We start from the raw sequence: 24,447 nt of genomic DNA, 5'->3' as shown, positions 1-24,447 counted from the left end.
AAGAGACGCGTGTCGCTGCGCGCCTCTTCCCCCGGCCCTTCTTTGCATGATTTACGTATCTTTTTATATCTTTCCGAGATTCACTTCCAAAGAGTCTCCGAAACCCTATTCCTTCACGTGATTAGTATAAATAGGAGCTTTCGTTCCTCATATTTCTCACGCGAGTGTCCGCCCTTCTCTTCTCCCTTTGCATTCTAGACTTCGTTCTTACTAATTGGCGCCTACGTGCTTGGACTTCCGACCACGTAAGCTCGGATCTTCCGGTACCACCTCTCCGTTGCATGACCGACCAATTTGACCACTACACTCAATCAATCTAATTAATTAATCTTGTTAAATCGTTTTCCTCTTTCGAGGGCACTCTTTCCTTGCATTCGCGTCGAGCATCACTAGTCGATATCTTAGTTCTTCTCGTTCCGTCAACATGTAAGTCTGAGGGTGTATATTCCTTTTATTTATTGTATTTTAATTATTGCATAACAATTGTAAGGTTTATGTCGAATACACCGTTAAAACCGATTTCTAAAACCATCTTTAAAACTCGTTTTTGCGGATTTCCAATAGACAGACGTCGAGAAAAAGACGCAGCAATCTGCGCGCTCTTGAAGGAGCGCAGCACCTGCTGCGCCTCTTCGTGAGGCTGCCGCAGTTCCTGCTTCTTTTCTTCTTCCTCCGTCCTCTGTAATTCGTACCTAAATTATTCCTTTTGTTTTGTTCTTTAATTCTTCATCACGGTAATTTATAAATCATATGTATGTTGTATATAATTCATCATTCATGCTTAATTAGTCATCAAGTCCGACTTAAATCCCTTATAATTCATATTTGCGGGTTTTCGTCATTAATATTCAATTCGGGTTTTAGAGATTCAATTCATTCATATTGAGTTTCTGGAATTCATCGTTGATATATTTGTATCTGTTCATCATCATTAATTCGTCATCAATTCATCATGTTTAATTTAATTAGTTAGTTTGTTTATGTAATTCGTTAATTAATCGTTCATCCATGTAATTAATCCCGTCTCATCTATGTTTTATTGTTTTTATGACTCATTCATATGTAATTAATCCATTAAATCACTTTCATCCGAGTCAAACATCATAATTAATCCTTAAAATCATCAATTAACATTAACGGTTTGCAGTTCCGGCTTCACAGCCAGAATTCACCCTTGGAACAGACGCAGCAACTGCTGCGCCTCTTCCAGAGGGCGCAGTCCTGCTGCGCCTGTTCCAGGGTGATTTCTGTCCCTGAATTCCGTTTCTGCCTTGACCTAGTTTGTTTAGATTACGTATTAACTAACTAATATCCGTATTATCACACTAATTCCTGTCCGTAATTTTATTCTTTTATTCGTTTTCTCAAACACCCGTTTTAAAGGTATTCTCGACATAAATCACCTAAATCCGTTGTAATTAATGTAATTTTCATTATTGCACTTATATTTATTGTATCTCTTTCGTTGTTTGTATGTTTTCACCTGTAAATCAATATTAACTTCTACTTCGACGTCAATTGTTTGCTAACTTAATTGTTCACCGACTTAGTCTAATTTTCACATGTTAGGATTAATCTAATGGATGTTGCATTGCATGCATACAGCCGACGATATATCGAGTACGAATAAACTCCCTAATCATTAGTAGAGGCCGCTATCGAGGCGGGCGGGATTAGGTGTTCGATCAAAAGAGCTTCCTAATACGTACCCTCACCCCTTACTCCAGATCTCCGTGAGCACCCGTGTTCATTGGCATCCACGAGAGTCATTCTAGACATAGAATGCTAAGGGTAACGATTGCTTAGTGTTCATGCCTTTACTTTATGTCTTGACATGACATGAGGTATTCGAACGGTTCCAATTTCCCATAAAAATTGGTGGCGACTCCATACAAAATGCAAACGCTTGTTTTCGAGCCCCTTCACCAAGCGCCCCGTGGGCGGCCCGTCCACGGTTTGGCGACTCCGATGGGGATAATACACTTACGTGTAGCCAAGGGTGAAACTTGAACAAGGTTAGGGAATAAGTTTGTACAAGACAATTGTCGGTTTTCATAACTCGGTCTTCCTGACCGTTTTATTGACCTTCCTAGGCCCAACCCAACCCATTCGACCAATCGTCCCGTCTAAACGGTCCTAATTCCTATTTGGGCCTAAGGATGGATAGCGATTGACGTCATCCATACCATGATGCTTACTCTTGTTTGTATCAAGGGCCTTCACTACTTGAGGAAATGGACTAGGAATCGGCCTTACTCTTGTTTGGCACGAGCCTCTCCACAGACTTCGGGTTTGATGGTTCGGTATGGCAACCCACCCTTTAAACCAAAACCCTTTTAAATGCACTCAGCATCTCGTTATAATGCTTGTATAAATATGTAAACCTTACGTGATCACCATTTCAAAACAAAATCATGACGAATTTTCAAAAAATCAAAACCCAAATTTCAATCAAGAATTTCGAAATAGGGCCTTTAATTAGTACAAAATCCGGTCAAAACTCTGTCCGTTTGTCGTGTCAAAATTCGGGCCACAAGCCCATTTCAAACCTCACTTCGAGTCCACTCCTACAACTACACTACAGTTGACTAGGACGCACATTTTCAAAGACCTTGTCTTTCTTCAAAACTCACTCAGCACAAGTGGCACACACCCACTTCACGAGTCAAAATTTTTCCTCTTTTAGCAAGTGTGATGGAAAGTCCGATCGTGTTTTGATTCGTCGCCGATCTCTTATCCAGTTTCCAAGATGCCCGGATCAAGTGATGATACGAACCTCCAGCAAATTCAAGAAAGTAATGATCGAATCCTAGCCGCGCTAGCCCAAATGCAAGTCACCCAAAACCAAACCTATGACCGCCTCGAGCTCATCGAAGGCCGTATCTTTGACGTAGAGGGAAGGTTGCCTCCCATTAAAGGTGAAGTACTACAATTTTCCGACGACGAGTCTAAGGATGAGAATCCAATCATAGGGACAACCGCAAAAGAAAAAGACTCCAATACCTAGAGGAGCAATTGATGTACCTTAAGGGGGATGACATTTACAGGGAGAACAATCGTAAGTATGAAGCCGTCAATTCCAAATTGCCCACTAACTTTAGCATGACGGATATCCCTAAGTTTAAAGGACACGAGAACCCTTTGAACCACATCCGTGCCTTCAAGGATTACATGTCTATCAAAGGCATCAAACCCGAAATGTTCTTAAGGATCTTTCCTTCATCTCTCGACACCATCCCAAAGCAATGGTTCTACACCTTAGATCACAAAAAGGTCGCTACTTGGGAAGACGCCGCCATCGAGTTCTCAAAACAATACGCGGATAACGCCGAGATCCAAGTCAATATGCGCACTCTAGAGGTTCTTACCCAGAATGACAAGGAAGGATTCACCGACTTTCTAAGTAGGTGGAGGAAGACTAGTACTCAACTAGTAGAGCGCCCGGATGAGGCCACTCTTGTGGAAAAGTTCGTGGATAATCTCAAGCCCATATATGCCAACCATTTGAGATATCAAAACATAAAGACTTTCAAAGACTTAACCGTCTTAGGGACACGAATTGAAGATGACATCCGCAAAGGACTCTTGTCCAAAACGGTAGGTCGAGGATACCAAGGGTCCACAAGTCGTTCATACGGCTCTACTAGCAAGACCGACGAAGTTAACCTTCTCGAGCCATCCAAGAAAACTAGCCCACCAAGGAAGTTCACAAACCTTGGGGATACATACTCCAATGCTCTAAAAAGGCTAGTGAAGCAAGGCAAACTCCAACCCATTGGACCTACTCCCGAACCCGAAAGGAAATCCTAATTCTGGGACGAAAATTCCTACTGTGAATACCATAGGGGCAAGGGGCACGACACAGAAAAATGCTACAAGTTGAAACACGTACTTCAGGATATGATTGAAGACGGTCGACTTCCAATTCCACCAGGAGGTAAGCCCAACAACACTCAGAATCCTCTTGGAGTTCTAGTGATTACAAGTGATGAATCTACCTTAGATTGCTCACATCTCATTTCTCCCACCGAAAACGAAATTCATGCAATTGAGAAAGAAAGACTCTACTCTACCATCTCCCCTACCATTTCCGACTTCATCGCATGGGCAAGGAGTGTAGATAGACAAGTGTGGGAACTAGAAAACATGGTAACAACCTTGCGCAATCCCAATGCAACACCTAAAGAGCGCGTACCATTGGCCTTCTCTCAAAATGCTACTATGCAAGAAGTAGTCGCCGTGGTCGACAAGTTAGTCGATCAAATCATACAACTAGAAAGTGACATCATAAGAATGAGGGAACTAGCCGCAATCAATGGGGTTTGGGCTGATGACGATGAAGACGAATATCTCATTGAAAACTCCTTAGTCAAAGAAATAGTCCAAAATGGCGAAGACCAAGATGTGGATCACCTAACTCGCTCGGGTCGTCCATACCAAAGCACTACTCAAAACGGTCCAACCAACGTCATCACACCAAATGACAATGAAGATGACCCCACTGATCATTTGCTCAAGCAATTACAAAGAACCAAGGCTGATCTTTCGATCGCAACTAGTGGCAAGCTCATTTCCACACCGCCAAGCTTTACTGCAAGCTTTGGCCAAATTGAATGTGGCACATAACTCTACTCCCGAAGATGTAGTCAACTTGGTCTTACAAGAATCACCGAAGCTAAGTAATCCTATTACTTTTTCAGATGAAGACTTGCCACCTTTTGGCGCCATCACAACCTTGCTCTCTATACATCACCGTCATCTGTCTAAAGAAGAATGTGCCAATGACCTTGGTAGATGATGGCTCTGCGGTCAACGTCATACCCCTCAAAACGGCATACAAACTAGGCATGAAAGAGTCGGACTGGACTCCTACAAATCAAGGTGTACGTGCATATGACGGTACACGACGAAAAGTGGTAGGACTTGTTAACCTAACCATAGCAACGGGACCAATCGAACGAAAGGTCAACTTCCAAATAGTGGACATCGAAGCTTCATTCAACATGCTTCTGGGAAGACCTTGGATTCATGCTTCCAAAGCGGTAACATCCACCCTTCATCAAAAGATCAAGATCCCACTAAATGGCAAGGTTGTGACGATCACTTCGTCACCCATCAAGGCCATAATCGAGAAGCAATCAAACAATCAAGTCCTTGCGGATCCCATATACGAACTTGGGGGCTTCCAAAGTGTAAATGTCATAGAAAGTGAGTTGGCACCCTTATACTATAATCCCTACTCTAACTTGGTGGTCAACCACATACTCAAAAACCAGGGATACTTCCCTGGAATGCCTTTGAACCCAGTTCGGAAGAACACCTTCGCGCCATACAAGAAACGCAACTCATCAAGAATACCACTTGGACTAGGGTACAAACCCACAACAGAAGTAGTTCTCGAAATGCTCGCCCAAGTCCAAAATCGCAAGTATGTAGGAGTCCAAATGAGGCCATATCTCCCTACCTTGAATGGATACTTCGTTCAAGAAGGAAGTTCGGAACTCTTTCATGGATTTCCCGAACCTTGGCATTACCTCGAGAAGAAGTTAGCCGGAATCGAGATCTTTCACGATTGCTACTTCATCCCTCCGAAACGGTTCCTACCGTCAAAACCCGTCAAGCACCTTGCTTAGACGAACAAGCTGTTAGCCTCCTATTTGGAGAGGACCGATTTGTTAGGGCCGCGCAGGATGAGATCATTACTACGATACTTCAAGACGATCGCTTCAACCCCACCGCCTTGATCACGGAAATCGACACAAAGCAACAGAAAGGGTGGAGGAAATCAATCAAATGGACCAACAATCAAGGAAGACTCTTCAAGCTCACCACTGGAGAAGGAGAGATGTTCAAGGAAGAACCAGAAGACGACGAGTTCGAATCGGAGTCGGAGTCGGAGTCGAGTCGAGTCAGAGGAGTCATTAGAGAGTCTACTCTGTCGTCATCCCCACTCCCTCGTTTCTCCTAGCTTATTTTCAAGTAGCCACGTAGTTCGGAAATGCCCCACCATTCGTCCCTTTGCCGCCACTATCCATCGATCAGTTGGCTCATTTGTTTCAACTTTACTCAAATCTTAATATGAATAAATCGGAGTTACGCTTACTCTTTGCGTTATTTTGAGTGCAATTCTGTTTATGATGATACTGAGGATGACCAAAACCCGGACTTGACCGAAATACCTCCCTACGTAGCCAAAGAAATACTACAGGAAGGGGAAGGGGGACCTGTAATTGAGGACACCGAACCCATCAATGTAGGAACCGAACTAGAACCCAAAGAACTTAGGATAGGGACTACCTTGAGCTCTACCGAACGGGCCGACTTCATAGACCTCCTAAATGAATTCAAAGACGTTTTCGCTTGGTCCTACAAAGACATGCCGGGATCGACAGGGGATATCGCCGAACATAGGATTCCGATTAAGCCAGGTTTCAAACACAGTGAAATGAAGCTTCGACGAATGAGAACATAGTGGGCTCTAAAGATTAAGGAAGAAGTTGACAAGCAATTCAAAGCCGGGTTCATCAAAGTTTCCGAGTATTCCGACTGGGTAGCTAACATAGTACCCGTACCCAAAAAGGATGGGAGAATCCGAGTTTGTGTTGACTTTAGGGATTTGAACAAAGCAAGCCCAAAAGACGACTTCCCTCTACCTCACATTGACATATTGGTAGACAATCTGCGCACCACGCATTACTATCCTTCATGGATGGATATGCGGGTTACAACCAAATCAAAATGGCCATGGAAGACATGCATAAAACGCGTTCGTCACCCAATGGGGAACCTATTGCTATCTGAATGCCGTTCGGATTGATCAACGCCTGAGCTACATACCAACGCACCGCGACTACACTCCTACATGACATGATGCATAAAGAAGTCGAGGTATATGTGGATGACATGATCGTCAAATCCAAGGAAAGAGAGGGACATATTGCGAACCTTCGCAAGTTCTTCGCAAGGCTACGGAAGTACAACATGAGACTCAACCCTCAAAAATGCACATTTGGGGTAACATCCGGCAAACTCCTAGGATACGTCGTTAGCCAACGAGGCATAGAAATAGATCCTTCCAAAATCAAAGCTCTGATCGAAATGCCACAACCTCAAACAGAAAAAAAGAAGTCGAGGAGGATTCACGGGAAAAGTGCAATACATAAGTCGATTCATATCGAAACTTACGATGATTTGCGAGCCCATCTTCAAGAAACTCAAGAAAAGAACCACATCATGTGGGACGGCGACCGTCAAAAAGGCGTTCGACGAAATCAAGGAGATATTGGCTAAACCACCGGTGCTCATGCCACCACAACGAGATCAACCTCTTGGTTTATATCTCACGATGAATCGAAAGCGCCATGGGAGCCATGCTAGCTCAAACCGTGGGAAGTGAAGAAAGAGCTATTTACTATCTAAGTAAGAAGTTCTTGGAATACGAGTGCAAATACTCACAACTCGAAAAGACATGCCTCGCTCTTGTGTGGGCAACAAAGAAGCTACGTCACTACATGCTTAGCTACTCTGTTAAGATATTCTCCAAAATGGATCCGAAAAAATACCTCTTCGAGAAACCCGTTCTCAACGGACGTCCGGCAAGATGGACTATGATGCTCTCGAAATTCGACCTCAAATATGTGCCACTGAAAGTTATAAAAGGTCGCGCCGTCGCCGAATTCTTCGCATAAAATCCCATCAACGACGCACAAACCATAGATACTTGGTCATTTCCCGACGAGGATATACTTCAAACCGATGTAGACTCTTGGGATCTATACTTTGATGGAGCATCAAACCTAAGAGGATTTGGGATAGGAGTGTTGCTCATTTCTCCCGAAGGTGAGCATACACCAATTCTTTGTCAAACTCGACTTCGAGGTGACAAACAACGCCGCAGAATATGAAGCTTGTCTCATTGGACTACAAGCGGCGGTAAGCTTAGGCATTAAAAACCTCCGAGTGCACGGGGATTCGTCACTGATCATCAACCAAGTTACGGGATCCTGGAAAATCCGAAGTGAAAGCCTAGCACCCTATCAGGCCAGGATAGACCAAGTGGCTCAATTCTTTGATCATGTAACCTACTTACACCTACATCGAGAAGAAAATCAATTTGCGGACGCTCTTGCGAAGCTTGCATCTTTGATAAATATGCCGATTACATGATGGAAATGCCTTTGTGTATCGAACGACGGTCGGAGCCAGCGTATGTCCACCAAATTACCGATGAAGAAGAAATCGCACAAGAACCCTGGTTCCAAGCAATCCTGAATTTCAAGCTTAATGGTACCTATCCACCGGATATGGACAAAAGGGGACAACGAGCTATACGCCTACTAGCTTCCCAATACATCCTAATGCAAGGAGAATTGTACAAAAGAACACCTCTTGGTGTAGTCCTACGTTGCCTTGATCATTCACAGGCACGAAAGGTAATGGAAGAAGTCCACGATGGAGAATGCGGTCCTCACATGAGCGGACCTATGATGGCAAAGAAAATCACACGTCTAGGGTACTATTGGACCACAATGGAATCCGATTGCATCAAATATGTGAGGCATTGCCACAATCACAAATCTTCGGGAACGTACAACATGTCCCTCCTTCGTTGCTCTATACGATGACATCTCCTTGGCCATTCTCCGCATGGGGAATTGACATAATTGGGAAAATAACCCCAGTAGGAGGAGGTCACTTTGTTTCATCCTAGTAGCAATTGACTACTTCACCAAGTGGGTAGAAGCGGCTTCCTACACCGCTCTTACGGCTAAAAATGTGGCAAAGTTCATACAAAACAACATCATCTGTCGATATGGTTGCCCACATGAAATCATTAACGATAATGGGTCCCACTTCCAAGCCGAAACCGAACAATTGCTAGCCAAGTACAAGATCAAGCATCATCACTCCTCGCCCTATAGACCACAGACTAACGGCACGGTAGAAGCGGCTAACAAAAATGTCGTCACGATCCTCAAGAAAATGACTGACAACTACAGAGATTGGCCAAGCAAAATACCCTTCGCTTTGCGGGGGTATCGTACATCAGTTAGGACGCCCACTGGGGCTACTCCTTTCTATTTGACCTACGGCATGGAAGCCGTACAACCAGTTGAGCTAGAAATACCATCTCTGCGCATCCTCCTCGAGAGTCAAATTCCGGAAGCCGATTGGAAGAAAGACAGATACGAAGAACTCATCCTCCTGGATGAACGTAGGCTACGTGCCTTACATAATGTCCAAACATATCAAGCACGTATCAAACGAGCTTTCAACAAAAGAGTTAGGCCAAGAAACATCAAAGAAGGAGACTTAGTACTCAAATCGGTTAGAGCTCTTTTACCTGTCGACCCAAGGGGAAAATTCAAACCTAACTGGGCCGGACCATATCTAGTCAAATCAATACTCCCAGGGGGTGCGGTTAGAATCACAGACCTAGATGGGAATGAGTTCTCAAACCCCACAAATCTCGACCAACTGAAACGATACTATGCCTAGGATAGAACAGAAACGCGCCTCGCGTAAACCCACGTGTCGCTCTTGTGGCACTAAATAAACGGCCCCTGGCCTATTTGAATGTCACTATGCTCTTGCATCTTGGCAAACTTGTCATCCTCATATCATCAAACAAACTAAATTCGCACCTCCAGAGTAAGCAAAAGCTCATGCTTATTTTCTATGTTCATTACAAGCTCTTGCTTCGAACAATTATTCTTTTACATTTACTCGAACTACGCGCAAGGGTTTGATTTCGCTTTTTAAGTGAATACGTAGGCAATCCTTCACGGGATTCAACCCACCGTCATATTTAAAATGTAAATAGAAGGACATTTGCATTGCATTTGAAATTCGACAAGGATAATAATAGAAAATACCAACGGTTTCATAACCATTTAACCTTTTTATTTCATTCATCCATTTTCTAATAAAAATAGTACGACAAATAATAAAAATAGATAGGCTAGGATTCTAAAAATCCCTCCTTTTTATTACAACAATAATAATAATAATCAAATAATAATAATAAGACTTGGGCTATTCCTCCATCTTTCCCTTGCCCTTGTCGTTCTGGTCATATTTCTTGTCACGACCTCGAGCCGGGCGCTCTTGCACCACTTCAGACCTAATCACCAACGGTCTTTCTCGAGGCCTGACTCTTCCGTTCTTGCCAACCACCATCTCTGCGCGACAGAGTAGTCTTCGATTTCTTTGAAGGATGAATGACTTGAAAGCCGGCTTCTTCTTCTCCTTGAGTCAGATGCTTCTCTTTCTCTTTCTCTCCCTCGCGCACTTTGTAGTCAACGGGCTCGCGCTTCCTCGATCTTTCGGGCTCTTCCCGAAGTTGCGCCTTTCTCCACCTCGGATAGGAATCAAGACACCCACAAAGCATTGGCGGAGAAACTCAGGAACCACATGTTTCTTTGGGCCCATTTCATAGCCCACTCTCTTCGGCTCTCGGTAGTCAACGCCATAGCAGTCTGCGGGACAGTGTCAAGCCTAGGGATCATCTGCTTCAACCCGACTTGCCTCATCAACCTCTCAGGAAAGATGCATACCATGAACTCCAATCCAGGAATGCGCACGGACCTAGTAGGATCCAAAGAAGACACTCCGGTGACAGACTTGAGGTGCCACCACGGTACAACCCACCTGATCAAAGGGCCATCATCGATCTTGACTTGTTCTTCCAATAGTCACAGACCCGAGTGAAATCCACCATGTACAACCTCGTCCTCATCGAAATCATACGGGCATGATAGGAAAGTGCATGAACAGAGGGCTCGAGCAATCGGAGCCGTTCCATAAGCCAAACCTACCAAAACAGGTATTAGACACCCAAAAAAAAAAAAAAAAAAAAAAAAAAAAAAAAAAAAAAGAAGAAGGTGTCTTTTACCTGTAGGATGACGGGACTCCCCAAAAATGGAAGATCGCGGTTGGATTTCCTATTATCCAAGCCCAGGATAATCTCCCCTAAGCATAGGCAAGCTGGGCTCCTGCGCAGCTCCATTTGCTCAATAAGACCCAATAGACGGGGATCACCTCGCAGTTCTTCGTCAACATGTCCCTGAAAGACATATACATGAAGCAAACAGAAGCCAAATGCTCTCCTTCTAGCAACATAAGAGACAGTAGGGTCGGCCCTGTTGATGAATCGATCTATAAAATCCAACATCCGCACGCCTTTCGAAGTAACAAGACGATCCACCTCGAGTCGGGTCAGTCCAAGCAAATCTCTAAACTTGCTCTTATACCCTTGAGCAGTAGAAGGGATGGCAGGTAAATGTTCAGGGTCCCACCCGCCAATAGCAGCAATTTCCTCCGGAAAAGGACAAATATCACCTCCTGGGAACGCAAAAACATGATAATTTGGATCCCAATAATCAAGGCAAGCATCCAAGAACGGTTTTACAACCTTAATGAGTTTCAAACTCAACAAAGACCCAAGGTTATAAGCACCCATATCATGCTTCTCCGTGTTCGAAAATTCATTGGTCCATTCCTTCAAGCGGATCTCCAAAGTATTCATGATGATAATTTTCTCTTGAGAATTTGTTTTGAGAATTTTGTGTGAGGCGACGAAGAAGAGACGGAAGAATTATATAATTTAAAGCTTCGTCGACGCTTCTATTTATACCAATTGCTGTTTCCAAAAATCCGTCAAAACTAACCTGCTTGGGAACAGGCGCGGCACCTGCTGCGCCTCTTCAAAGGGACGCAGCTCATGCTGCGCCTCTTCCCCAGACTCACTTCTGTGATTTCCGTGTTTGGATCTTTCCTAATTCTATAACGAATAATTTCCTATTCCTACGGGATTTTATTTTGGTAAATCCGAGAAATTTACCATGCTTCAGGTTTCCTAAATTCGCGGGTACGCATTTCGAGGCGACATCGACACTTCCGCCATTTCAGCACACTTTAATTCATTTCTTTTTGACATAATTTTATTTTCATTTTAACAAATTCAATATTTATATTTCTCCATTTTCTAACTTATAGATTTCTCTTTTTTCTTTTTTTAAGGGGGTAGCCCTCCCTACCGTCCGGTCATTTCCGACAAATTTTTTGCATTTTGGTCCTTTTGAGTCTCATTTTGCACTAATTAAAGGCCTTATGTGTATATAAAATGTATGTGTTGCATGATTTTTCTATGTAAGTTCCGGCGATGACGGCGTAAACCGTTGTCTACCAAACCTGTTCAAGAACTAACTGCGAGGCACAAACAACACAACCCAGCAAAAAGGCACTCAGGGCCGTCGATATGCAACAAAAAAGCAAATGTACAAGCAAGGCGGGGCTTCGCCCCAAACAAGCCAAAAAGACCAAATAATCGGGGCTCGCGCCCCAAACCAAGTCCAAAAATGTTTCAAAATCGGATGTACAAAAACTACACAAGCTATTGCTTTGGCGCCCTCGACTCGGCAACCCTCGCCGTAAGAGCGGCGATCTCGGCATCCCGAAACTCGAGCTCCCTCGACAGGCGAGCCGTCTCCTCCCGAGCACGGGCCAACTCTCGTCCCCGACTCGCGGTCACCTGCAAAACAAAGAACGAATTGGCTCTGTCAATCAACTCAATCAAAACTGGAAATCAAAAAAAGGAGATCGAAAAATGGGTATAAAGGTTCATACCTGACGACCTCGACCGCCGACGAGTGCCTCAATGGCCGTAGCTGCCGGTTGGCCACCCTCCATAGTGCCACGAACCGAGATGGCGCGACCTGCATTTCAAAAGAATTCTCGGTAAATTAAACAAATTCAATCAAATGTGTTCTTACACGAAAACTATGCAAAATAGGAACTCACCCTCCGAATCGATCTTGCCAGTCATCTAGGCCGGCCAAAGATCCGTCGGCTACGTCAAAGTCACGTAACTCGGAGATCGTCGTCCTCCCGATGCGTCGGTGTACTCGAGGGTTTCGGGTACTCACGGGGCTCAATGCCCGCCGCCTCAACCTCCTGCAAAGACAAAACGACTCTCATTAATCGATGATCCTTCGTCGTAATTTTCAAAATCAAATCAACAAGAAAACAAAGGATACTCACCACTACCGGCCAATAGGCCAACCTCCCGTAAAGGAACGCCGAGTAATCCTCCTCGGGAGAAGAAGGTCGTCACCACCGACACCGCCAAGTCCGCCTCCCTCTCGGCCTCGGAAGGCTCCACGAACATCGTCCTGGGAGGATCGACGGGAACCGTCAACGCGCCCGAAAGCACCGACGAGCTAACCGCCGCCTGGATACCATACAGACCCATCGACGGCCACAACAAAGAAAGGCTCGAGCTCCTAGGGACGAAGGACCTCGGCGACAAAAGGAGGCGCTCCAGCGTACTCCGCCCAAGGTCCGGCACCCATCTGCGACAATATGAAGGCAAAGGTCATTCCTATGATCAATTTAAAGCAAAGGACAAAAATATGAATGAATACAAATGGGATACTCACGCTCTCACCAAGGGCGTTCACTTCCCGCCAGGTAGACATTGTGAGAAGAACGCTTGCTCTTCGTCCGGCACATGACCCAATCCCTCACCACAGGATAGGCCCTCTCCAACGGCTCCGTCCTCTTGGGCGCGAGGCCCGGAAAGTAGGAGTACACCCACGCCTATAAAACAAAATAGTCAATGACGATCTTCCGATCTTTGATAAAAGAAAGGAATTTACGTCGATCTAAAGGAAGGTTCATACCTCCAACGGTAGCCTGTCCGACGCGCCGGGAGAAGTCCCCTTCTCCATCAACTCCGGACGAACCATGGCCCTCATGAAGCGGATGAGGACCGCAAAAACCAGCAAGATGACCCGTCCCCAAATACCCTAGGAACTCGGTCGAAAGAAAGGGAAGAAGCTTCGTCGACAGCCTCTCACCCTTGTCTCCGAGGTAGATCGAAGACAAGAACCACCAAAGCCACATACGAGCCCTGCCGCTCGGTGTACAAGGAGGAGGAGCCGTCTCCCTCCCATCGATCACCACCGATCCGGGGTCTTCCCCGCAGTAATCTCGAACATAGGTGCTGGGTACCAAACACGGCACCGCAACAGACCTTGGCGACGAGTTCAGCCGATCAACCTCCTCGCCTCGGCCGAGTCCGCCCTCATGCGCCTCCGCCACGTCATCTCCTCGATCCCACACGGCACCGAAAACCATGCCGTAATCCTCCAAGGTGACCCCCACCTCACCAAAAGGCAGGTGAAACGTGGAAGTCGTGTCCCAGAATCGATCCAAGAAAGCGCGGACCAGGCTAAGGTTGGCCCGCAACTTCCTCTTCACGATATCCCTCCAGGCCCGAACCAGGACCAAACGCTCCACGCTCAATCATGGCCCTCTCCTCCTCCGACACTCGTAATGCTCCATCGTCCGTATACCCCGAGAACGACCGGGATATTCCGGCTTCCTATTATGATTTGAAACAAAGCTATCTTTAGTTTTGAAATAAATTTAAAAGAGATTTGAACAAAAATAGAAAAGGATAGGTAATGAGTTAGGGAATTCCTATTTACCAAGCTCTTCACCGTCCTATAGGACAAGTGACCCTCTGCAGCCCACACAAGGTGCCTACTCTCCCGGAGTCTCGGCCACGCAGAGCACCTCTCGGTGGCGACCTCCTCGTCCGAGATGGGCCCGTCTCGGAATCTCTTCCTCATCGGCCTCCTCCTCGGGAACCTCCTCTGCAGCCCATCATCACCGCAGCGGTGAAGGCCTGCTCCAAAGCCTCCTCAACAACAGCGGCATCTACATCCATGGGATCTCTCCCGGAAGTAGAAGCATCGTCACCTGCAACGATTAAAGCAAATCCAGGCCGCATCACATGATGACAAGCCTTTGTTAAGTAGTATTTCGAGCCTTGAAGGCCGGAAATCGCCCCTCTCTGGCCATCCTTGGCCATAGTCCCACCAAATCAATCACTCATGTGATGAATAGGGTCAAGTCAAGTCCAAGTCAAGACCTAGTTCCGAGTTCGAGTCGAAAATTCGCGACATTTCGCTATAACGGCGATTATGCCCTAAAAGGTGTCCTGCAAAAGTTGTCACAAACCAAACTTCCGAGATTGTAGGAAGTTTACCCATCATCCAAGGGTCCCTAATATCAAATTTCATCACAAATGGGCAATCCACGAGGCCATTTTCGAAGCAATTTATGATCTAGTCATGTGTGAAACTTAGTCTCAAAATTCGCTCAAGGGCTCAAAACTTGATAAAAATTCGAAGTAAGTACATGGTTATGTTCCTAACATTGCCTACTACTCATTTCTAGTATCAATTTGGCATGACAAATCCATTTGGGGGAAAAGCCCCAAATTTTCGATCAAAAGGGTCGAAAACCCTAATGTTCGCGACTCAAAATTAACAAATATGGAAGAGTAATGCAAGATTAAAGCACATACCTCGATTAGTCATATTTTAAGCAAGCTTTTGAATCCAACCTCGACGGAAATGGTGAAGATTTGAGAGAGAACGGAGTGATTTATGTTTCGAATGAAATGAACATAAACCTTCGATTTTCGCGTTTTTTACGCGAATTCTGAATTGGGAAATGAGCAGGCACGCGGGTCTTTGCGCCTCTTCCAAGAGACGCAGCTCTTACTGCGCCTCTTCCTTTGTTTCCCTCCATATGGATTTTCAAAAATCCGTTATGAGTTCGTTATTCGTGGGCCCATCTTTGGTGCGCCTCTTCCTCGATGACATTTTATCCTTTTGGTCCGTTTGACGATTTCCTTTCGTTCCGGCCCGCATTTTATCGGTCGACAGTATTTTTGCAGTATTGTCCAAGTTCATTTTATCCCGCGCAGATATTTGTGATATTGCTCAATCATTTTACCCGTAGCGACAGGTATTTTGCGATCTTGCTCATTCGAGGGTTCCCCTACGACGATCAAGATGTTCCTAGTCGTCGATATGTTCCCCAACAAGAGTTCGCTTGAGACCGACGCAAGCGATTCAACTTCCAAATTTCGCGAGTTCGCTTGAGACCGACGCAGCGGATTCCCCAGCGATTTCTGCGACGTCCTGCTTTTTTCAATATCTCTTATTCCCCGCGAAGTTCGATTAAGTCTCGGTATGATCTCTTCTTATGGCTGGCGAGCTTCCTTACGTAGTCTAATGGACTTTAAACGACCCTCCCGATAGTCGACAGACTCTAAAATGTTCCCGACGACGGTCCTTGCTCGGACCCCTTGAGCGCCTCGCGTCGCCATAGTCGCCGAGTTGTAATCTTGATTGACTGATGGCTATACTTTGACTTTCGCCTTGTCCAAGCCTCGGTCAAAGTGGGGGCTCAGAGACACCTCGTTTCCGCACCCCTCGCAAACCACCCGGTGATGATTGGGCCGCATGTTTGATTCGCGGGCGATTAGTGACGATTCGTAAGATTATCGTCAAGTGATTGCTCAAATATTAAATGTCAACCTCTTAGTTGTCATCTACGTGCCGATACGGTCGTTTTGGCGATAATTAGAGTACATTCGAGTCCGGGTCAAAAACGTCTCCATTTTCGATAGTTGTTAAATCCCGAGTCGAATGTTCGGAATGTTCCTGGATATTTCTATTCCATATTTATCAAATTTTATCTTTTGGCAAGCAATATCCCGTAATATTCAAAAGATAATCGAATTAAATCCGTCCTACCATAACTTAAACACGGAAATCTTTCTTAAACAGGAGGAAACCTCCTGGGAACAGACGACAGTCTTTGCGCCTCTTCCAAGAGACGCAGTGGCTGCTGCGCCTCTTCCCAGGCCCTTCTTTGCATGATTTACGTATCTTTTTTATATCTTTCCGAGATTCACTTCCAAAGAGTCTCCGAAACCCTATTCCTTCACGTGATTAGTATAAATAGGAGCTTTCGTTCCTCATATTTCTCACGCGAGTGTCCGCCCTTCTCTTCTCCCTTTGCATTCTAGACTTCGTTCTTACTAATTGGCGCCTACGTGCTTGGACTTCCGACCACGTAAGCTCGGATCTTCCGGTACCACCTCTCCGTTGCATGACCGACCAATTTGACCACTACACTCAATCAATCTAATTAATTAATCTTGTTAAATCGTTTTCCTCTTTCGAGGGCACTCTTTCCTTGCATTCGCGTCGAGCATCACTAGTCGATATCTTAGTTCTTCTCGTTCCGTCAACATGTAAGTCTGAGGGTGTATATTCCTTTTATTTATTGTATTTTAATTATTGCATAACAATTGTAAGGTTTATGTCGAATACACCGTTAAAACCGATTTCTAAAACCATCTTTAAAACCTGTTTTTGCGGATTTCCAATAGACAGACGTCGAGAAAAGACGCAGCAACTGCTGCGCCTCTTCGAAGGAGCGCAGCACCTGCTGCGCCTCTTCGTGAGGCTGCCGCAGTTCCTGCTTCTTTTCTTCTTCCTCCGTCCTCTGTAATTCGTACCAAAATTATTCCTTTTGTTTTGTTCTTTAATTCTTCATCACGGTAATTTATAAATCATATGTATGTTGTATATAATTCATCATTCATGCTTAATTAGTCATCAAGTCCGACTTAAATCCCTTATAATTCATATTTGCGGGTTTTCGTCATTAATATTCAATTCGGGTTTTAGAGATTCAATTCATTCATATTGAGTTTAAAATTCATCGTTGATATATTTGTATCATTCATCATCATTAATTCGTCATCAATTCATCATGTTTAATTTAATTAGTTAGTTTGTTTATGTAATTCGTTAATTAATCGTTCATCCATGTAATTAATCCCGTCTCATCTATGTTTTATTGTTTTTATGACTCATTCATATGTAATTAATCCATTAAATCACTTCCATCCGAGTCAAACATCATAATTAATCCTTAAAATCATCAATTAACATTAACGGTTTGCGATTCGGCTTCACACGAAATTCACCCTTGGAGCAGACGCGCAAGAATCTGCTGCGCCTCTTCCAGGGCGCGATCTCTTCGCTGTTCGAGGGTGATTTACGTCCCCAATTCCGTTTACGCCTTGACCTAGTTTGTTTAGATTACGTATTAACTAACTAATATCCGTATTATCACACTAATTCCTGTCCGTAATTTTATTCTTTTATTCGTTTTCTCAAACACCCGTTTTAAAGGTATTCTCGACATAAATCACCTAAATCCGTTGTAATTAATGTAATTTTCATTATTGCACTTATATTTATTGTATCTCTTTCGTTGTTTGTATGTTTTCACCTGTAAATCAATATTAACTTCTACTTCGACGTCAATTGTTTGCTAACTTAATTGTTCACCGACTTAGTCTAATTTTCACATGTTAGGATTAATCTAATGGATGTTGCATTGCATGCATACAGCCGACGATATATCGAGTACGAATAAACTCCCTAATCATTAGTAGAGGCCGCTATCGAGGCGGGCGGGATTAGGTGTTCGATCAAAAGAGCTTCCTAATACGTACCCTCACCCCTTACTCCAGATCTCCGTGAGCACCCGTGTTCATTGGCATCCACGAGAGTCATTCTAGACATAGAATGCTAAGGGTAACGATTGCTTAGTGTTCATGCCTTTACTTTATGTCTTGACATGACATGAGGTATTCGAACGGTTCCAATTTCCCATAAAAATTGGTGGCGACTCCATACAAAATGCAAACGCTTGTTTTCGAGCCCCTTCACCAAGCGCCCCCGTGGGCGGCCCGCTGTCCACAGGATCATCCCAAAAGTATCTCTTTACTTCAAACAAGAATCTCTTCCTTTGATTGTAGTTCAAGTTTGGAGGAAGAACTCCTCCAGCAATGTAGTTAGCATAGTCGGCAAACCATGGTGTGGTGTTCTTCTCAAGTTGTGAGTGAATGGCCATCAAGATATCATCGGGGAAAGAGTCATTGATCGGTGTCTCTCCCTCATCATCATGAAATCGAATTCTTGACAAGTGATCCGCTACCACATTTTCGGCTCCCTTCTTATCTCTTATCTCCAAATCGAACTCTTGGAGTAGCAAAATCCATCTCAAAAACCTTGGTTTTGCCTCTTTCTTTATCAAGAGATGTCGAAGAGCACGGTGATCCGAGAAAACGATTACTTTTGATCCAAGCAAATAGGAACGGAATTTGTCTAGTGCATAGAGATCGGCAAGGAGTTCCTTCTCGGTAGTATCATACTTCACTTGGGCGGTATCAAGAGTCTTGCTTATATAATAGATAGAATATAAAGCCTTTCCTACCCGTTGGCCAAGAACCGCGCCAACGGCGTAGTTACTCACATCGCACATGATCTCAAATGGTAGTTCCCAATTTGGTGGTTGGATGATTGGAGTCGAGATTATTGCTTCCTTAATTCTATTAAAGGCTTCAACACACCCATTAGTGAATTGGAATTGGGCATCTTTAAGCAAAAGTTGAGTGAGGGGTTTCGCGATTTTTGAGAAATCTTTTATAAAACGGCGATAGAAACCCGCGTGACCGAGAAAACTTCTCACCCCTCTAATATTCACGGGAGGTGGGAGTTTCTCTATCACCTCAACCTTGGCTTTGTGAACTTCGATGCCCTTTTCCGAGATTAAATGAACCAAAACAATACCTTCGTTGACCATAAAGTGACACTTTTCCTAATTCAAAACAAGGCTAACATCTTCACATTTTTGCAATACAAGAGAAAGATTATGCAAGCATGAGTCAAAGTCTTTTCCATAAACGCTAAAGTCGTCCATAAAAACTTCTATTATAGTTTCTAGATAATCGGAGAAGACACTCATCATGCATCTTTAGAAAGTAGCGGGGGCATTACATAAGCCAAAAGGCATTCTCCTATATGCAAAGGTACCGTAAGGGCATGTGAAGGTGGCCTTATGTTGGTCATCCAGGTGTATCGGGGTAGCAAAAGAATTTGTTAGAGGCTAACCTCTCAAGCATTTGGTCAATGAATGGTAGAGGGAAATGATCCTTTATTGTTGCGGAATTCAATTTACGATAGTCAATACACATACGCCAACCGGTGATCTTCCTTGTGGGTATTAGCTCGTTCTTATCGTTTGTCACCACCGTGGTACCTCCTTTATTGGGTACCACTTGAACGGGGCTAACCCACAAAGAATCCGATATAGGATATATGATTCCCGCATCAAGTAATTTCATAACCTCCGCTTTTACAACTTCTTGCATATGGGGGTTTAGTCTCATTTGGCATTGGATGGTAGGCCTATGGTTCTCTTCTAGATGAATTCTATGCATGCAAAAATTAGGGCTTATCCCTATAAGGTCATCTAGACTATAACCTATAGCCTTTTCTTGTTTTTTCAATATATCAAGCAAACTTTCCAATTGGTTCTCATCAAGTTTATCATTAACAATCACGGGTTTAGTTTTAGATTCATCAAGGTAGGCATATTTCAAATTTGGGGGAAGAGGTTTTAGAGTTGAAGTTTGTACCTCATTTTCCACCGTCGAAGGTTCATTTAGGATTTGCTCCATCTCCATTATGCACTCCATCCTCATGGCATATTCAAATTGTTCCTCAAACTCATCAATCTCATCATACTCAAATTCCATGACATATTCATCTAGCTCTTCGGCTTGTGTGGTATGATCTTCGATTGCTTGTTCTTCCTTAGTGGATTGTGATGCTTCCTCAAGAATGATATGTATCAACACGGATTGCTCATAAGTAAGTTCCTTGTTGGTTAAAGCGGCTTCAAGGAGATCTACTTCCAATTCCCAATGCTTATTTTTTGCCTCACTTGCTTCTAAGGCTTCCAATGCTTGCAAAGGGTCTTTGATGAAGGTGATACTCATATAGTCCTCAACAAAACAATCTATAATATCCATCTTGCAAAGTACACTAAGAGAAAAAGATAAGAACAACCTTGAGGAGTTTTACTTCCCCAATGTAAACAAAGACACAACTAAAAACAATTAATGAAAATCAAATCAAGTTAACACCGTCCCCGGCAACGGCGCCATTTTTGGTTCGGAATTTAAACTCGTCTTCAAAAGCTACCAACCAAAACAATATTTATAACTTTACAACTACTCTTAGTAAAGAGGCAAGTAAAGGTCAGATCTCAAGGGACGGGTATTGATGTAGGATTTTCAATTGTAAGTGGTCGTGTCTTAGAATGTCACAATTTGGGTTGAGATAGGAGATCAACTAAACTAATCAACAATATAAAAATAAAGTAATAAAAACAAGCAAGATGATTAAAAAGAGATGTAAACAATTGATTAAAAGCACTAGGGTGTCATGGGTTCATAGGGGATTCATGGGAGTTGATCATACAAACATGTTCTTAATTATATAGCAAGCAATTATTGTTGTGATGGGATCGAGTTGGTGTATAAGCTTACAATCCCTAAGAAGGTTTGGGTCCCGGAGCCGAATCGATTAGATTGTACAACACCTACAAGTCGACTTAATCCTTCCTATTCAACTATATGCATGGTCTAATAAGGCTCGAGTTGGTGTATAACCTTACAAGCCTCATTGAAAAGATACGTGATGGGTAAAAAATGCAAGGATTCATAGGCTCGCATTTCATCAAACATAACATGTGCATAAGTAGAAATCACAACAAGCAAGCAAATAAATTATGAAAACATATTAGATTAAGCATGAATCATTCCCCATGTTGATTTTCCCTAATTCCCCATTAACCCTAGTTAGGAGACTACTCACTCATTACAAAATTCAACATGCTAATAGGATTGTCAATCAAACTAACAAGGCTAAACATGATGAACAAATGAAAGTAATTAACAATAATTAAAACAAGGGTTAAGAGAATTATACCTATGGAGATTCCAAATAATAAAGCTAAGAATAATAGAAGTACTTGATGATTGATGTAAGGTTATCAATCCTCCAAATAAACCCAAATGATCTTCTAATTACCCAAAATAAATGATGAACAATAGAGAAATTAAGAAAAGATTAAGATATGATTAATATTGATAAATTGTATTACAACTAATTTGAGAGTATTAAGAACTAATTAAGAGAGTATTAAGGAATGATTAAGATCTAATTATAAGGTTGTACTAATCTAGGTAGTACAAATGAGTATTTATACTAAAGATTAGGTACAAAGATTAGGGTTATTAAGGGCTTAAATGACTATTAAGACCCTAAGAAAAGTTGAGGAAATGCTCCTCTCGAAGGAAATGAGCATATCCGTATTGCTGGTCCCGTGTCAATCTGCTCGTCCCGCGCGTCTTGAGTTGTGGCACGATTCGTACTGACTTGTGATCCGAGCGGATCACGGCTGAAACGCTCGGTTTGAGCTGCTGTGGGACGCTCATCTTGGGCACAAGACGCCCGGATTGTGGTGTTGGGAGACGCCCGGATTGTGGACAATCCGCTCGAATCCTGGGACAGACAGCTTCTCTTCTTTTTCCTCCTTAACAATCCGCAAGGATCGTGTTAAGGATGCAAGGATCCTTTCATCATTGCCAATTTCAGTTTATTATCTACATAGGCCTTCTAGTAATGTCTTCTCTTTGATGCTTGGTCATTGGATGCGATCAATTTAGCTCCATTTCGCCATGTAAATGCAAGGTTAGCACTCCTTTCCTACCAAAGGGGACAAAACCTCAAAGAATATGCAAAACGGGAAACTAAAGATAGTAAATGACCCAAATAAGTGCTATAAAGCATAGAAACGAGGTTAATTCGGGGACTAAATGTGCTCAAATATGAGTCACATCAGATCCCGTGATGAGGACATTGCCGTTGAAGTTCCTTGTACCTCTCCCAAGCTTCATACAAGGTCTCATCCGCGCATTGCACAAATCCAGTAATATCGTTCCTAAACTTAGCTGTCTTGCCTGGTGGAAAGTACTTTTGTATAAAAGCAGTAGAGAGCTTATCCCAAGTATTGAAAGAGTCAGGATCACAATTGTTCAACCATTCTCGTGCACTCCCTCGAAGAGAGTAAGGGAATAACCTAAACCAAATGGGGTCATCAGAGACTCCATTAATCTTGATGTCAGCTTTATCAAGAAATCTATTTAGGTTCTCGTTGGGGTTTTCGGCTGGTGATCCACTGAACTGATCAGTTTGAACAAACTAAATCAAAGAAGTCTTCAACTCAAAATTATTTGCATCGATCTTTGGATTTGTTATACTGGAGTTGAAGTTCGGTTTAGAAGCACTTTCATCTCACATAGAAGTCATGATGATAGGAATATCAGTTTCTATAAGAGACTCGGTAGTAGTATCGGGTTCAGGCTCCTTTCTTTTCCTCCTTCTTTCAGCGTTTCGTCTTCTAGCAGTAGCTTCAATCTCAGGGTCAAATAAAAAATCACCTGCGGAATTTCGCCTGTGCATATAAGAGTAACAAGAAAACTGAAGAAAATTATTACTAGCAAAAGAGGCGTACTTGCGTCCGCTAAAGCAAACGTAGTCTAAACTAATCTAGAATTAACAAATATCAAATCGTTACTTCCCCGGCAATGGTGCCAAAAACTTGATCAGTTAAAAATACCGCAAGCGAACGGCTCAGTTGTAGTGCTTACAGGTCGATCTCTGGGAAGTAGAGTTTGAGTACTAATCGATTCTAGACTATACTTTAGCTATGAAAATAAGAATTGAGATGATGAATCTATAATTAAGTCTAAATATGGGTTTGTAATCAAGGTTTAAAGGAACTAGAGCTCGTACTTTCATTAGCAATCAACAAGCAACTAAAAGAATTACTTAATCACCCAATCGTTATTCAAATAAAACACTATCCAAATGGCATACAAACGCTCTCTTCCGAGTAACGCAAGTTCTTCTTACTAAGCTTAACTCCCGCTCCCGCATGTAAGTTAAACTAATAAGAGCATTAAGATCGATAGTATGGTCCCAATTACTCAATCTAGCATTCCCATGCCTAGATGTAAAATCTTGGTTCAAAGATGTGTTCTTAGCTAAATCCCTGCTTCCGCATGTAAATCTAGCTATAACAATAATAGGCTAACAAAATTGAGAGAGAAAAGTATCACAAATTCTACCCAATTCCCGTTGATAGTATTATTCGGTCTAGATTTTACCCAGTTCAATTCTATAACCTAATTCAATATGTATTCAAACCAAATTCAAATAACAATATGGCAATTAAGTTTGACGATTAAAACATGCTTGTTCCCTTGCTAATAATTGTACGAACCCTAGATGAAATCTACTCACTCATGATAATGAAAACTAAACAATTCATAACTAGATAAACAATAGACATAATCAACAAAAGGAAGAAAGAAAGAAGAAATAATACTTGATTGAATATTGAAGAGTAGAAAACAATAATCCAAAGAGTAATTCTAAATCTGATGCAATAAACTGGTAACTGAAAATATAATTTAAGTTTTCTAATGTTTTTAGTCTAGGAAAACTGATAACAGAAGTAACGTCGTCCCAGCCAAGAACCCAAAAACGTCCTTTTATTATTTTTATTCAAACCCTAAAACAAGTTGGGCTTGTTTCCAAATTTGTTAGCTGATATTGCAATCCGCCCGCCCGGGGATCATAGCCGCCCGCC

General features: G+C 43.0%; 1 non-coding gene across 1 annotated transcript; it reads left to right on the top strand.

Annotated features, from left to right (window-relative positions):
• Window positions 1-22,635: 22,635 nt before the first annotated feature.
• On the top strand, window positions 22,636-22,742 carry LOC141639388 (small nucleolar RNA R71). The gene has a single exon (XR_012542505.1). It is a non-coding gene; the product is annotated as a small nucleolar RNA R71 (small nucleolar RNA).
• The last annotated feature ends 1,705 nt before the right edge of the window (window positions 22,743-24,447 follow it).

Source organism: Silene latifolia, unplaced genomic scaffold (assembly GCF_048544455.1).
Source record: "Silene latifolia isolate original U9 population unplaced genomic scaffold, ASM4854445v1 scaffold_364, whole genome shotgun sequence".
Classification (NCBI taxonomy): Eukaryota; Viridiplantae; Streptophyta; class Magnoliopsida; order Caryophyllales; family Caryophyllaceae; genus Silene; species Silene latifolia.
The sequence above is the reverse complement of the archived record's forward strand: the minus strand, read 5'-3'. Positions and strand labels throughout refer to the sequence as shown.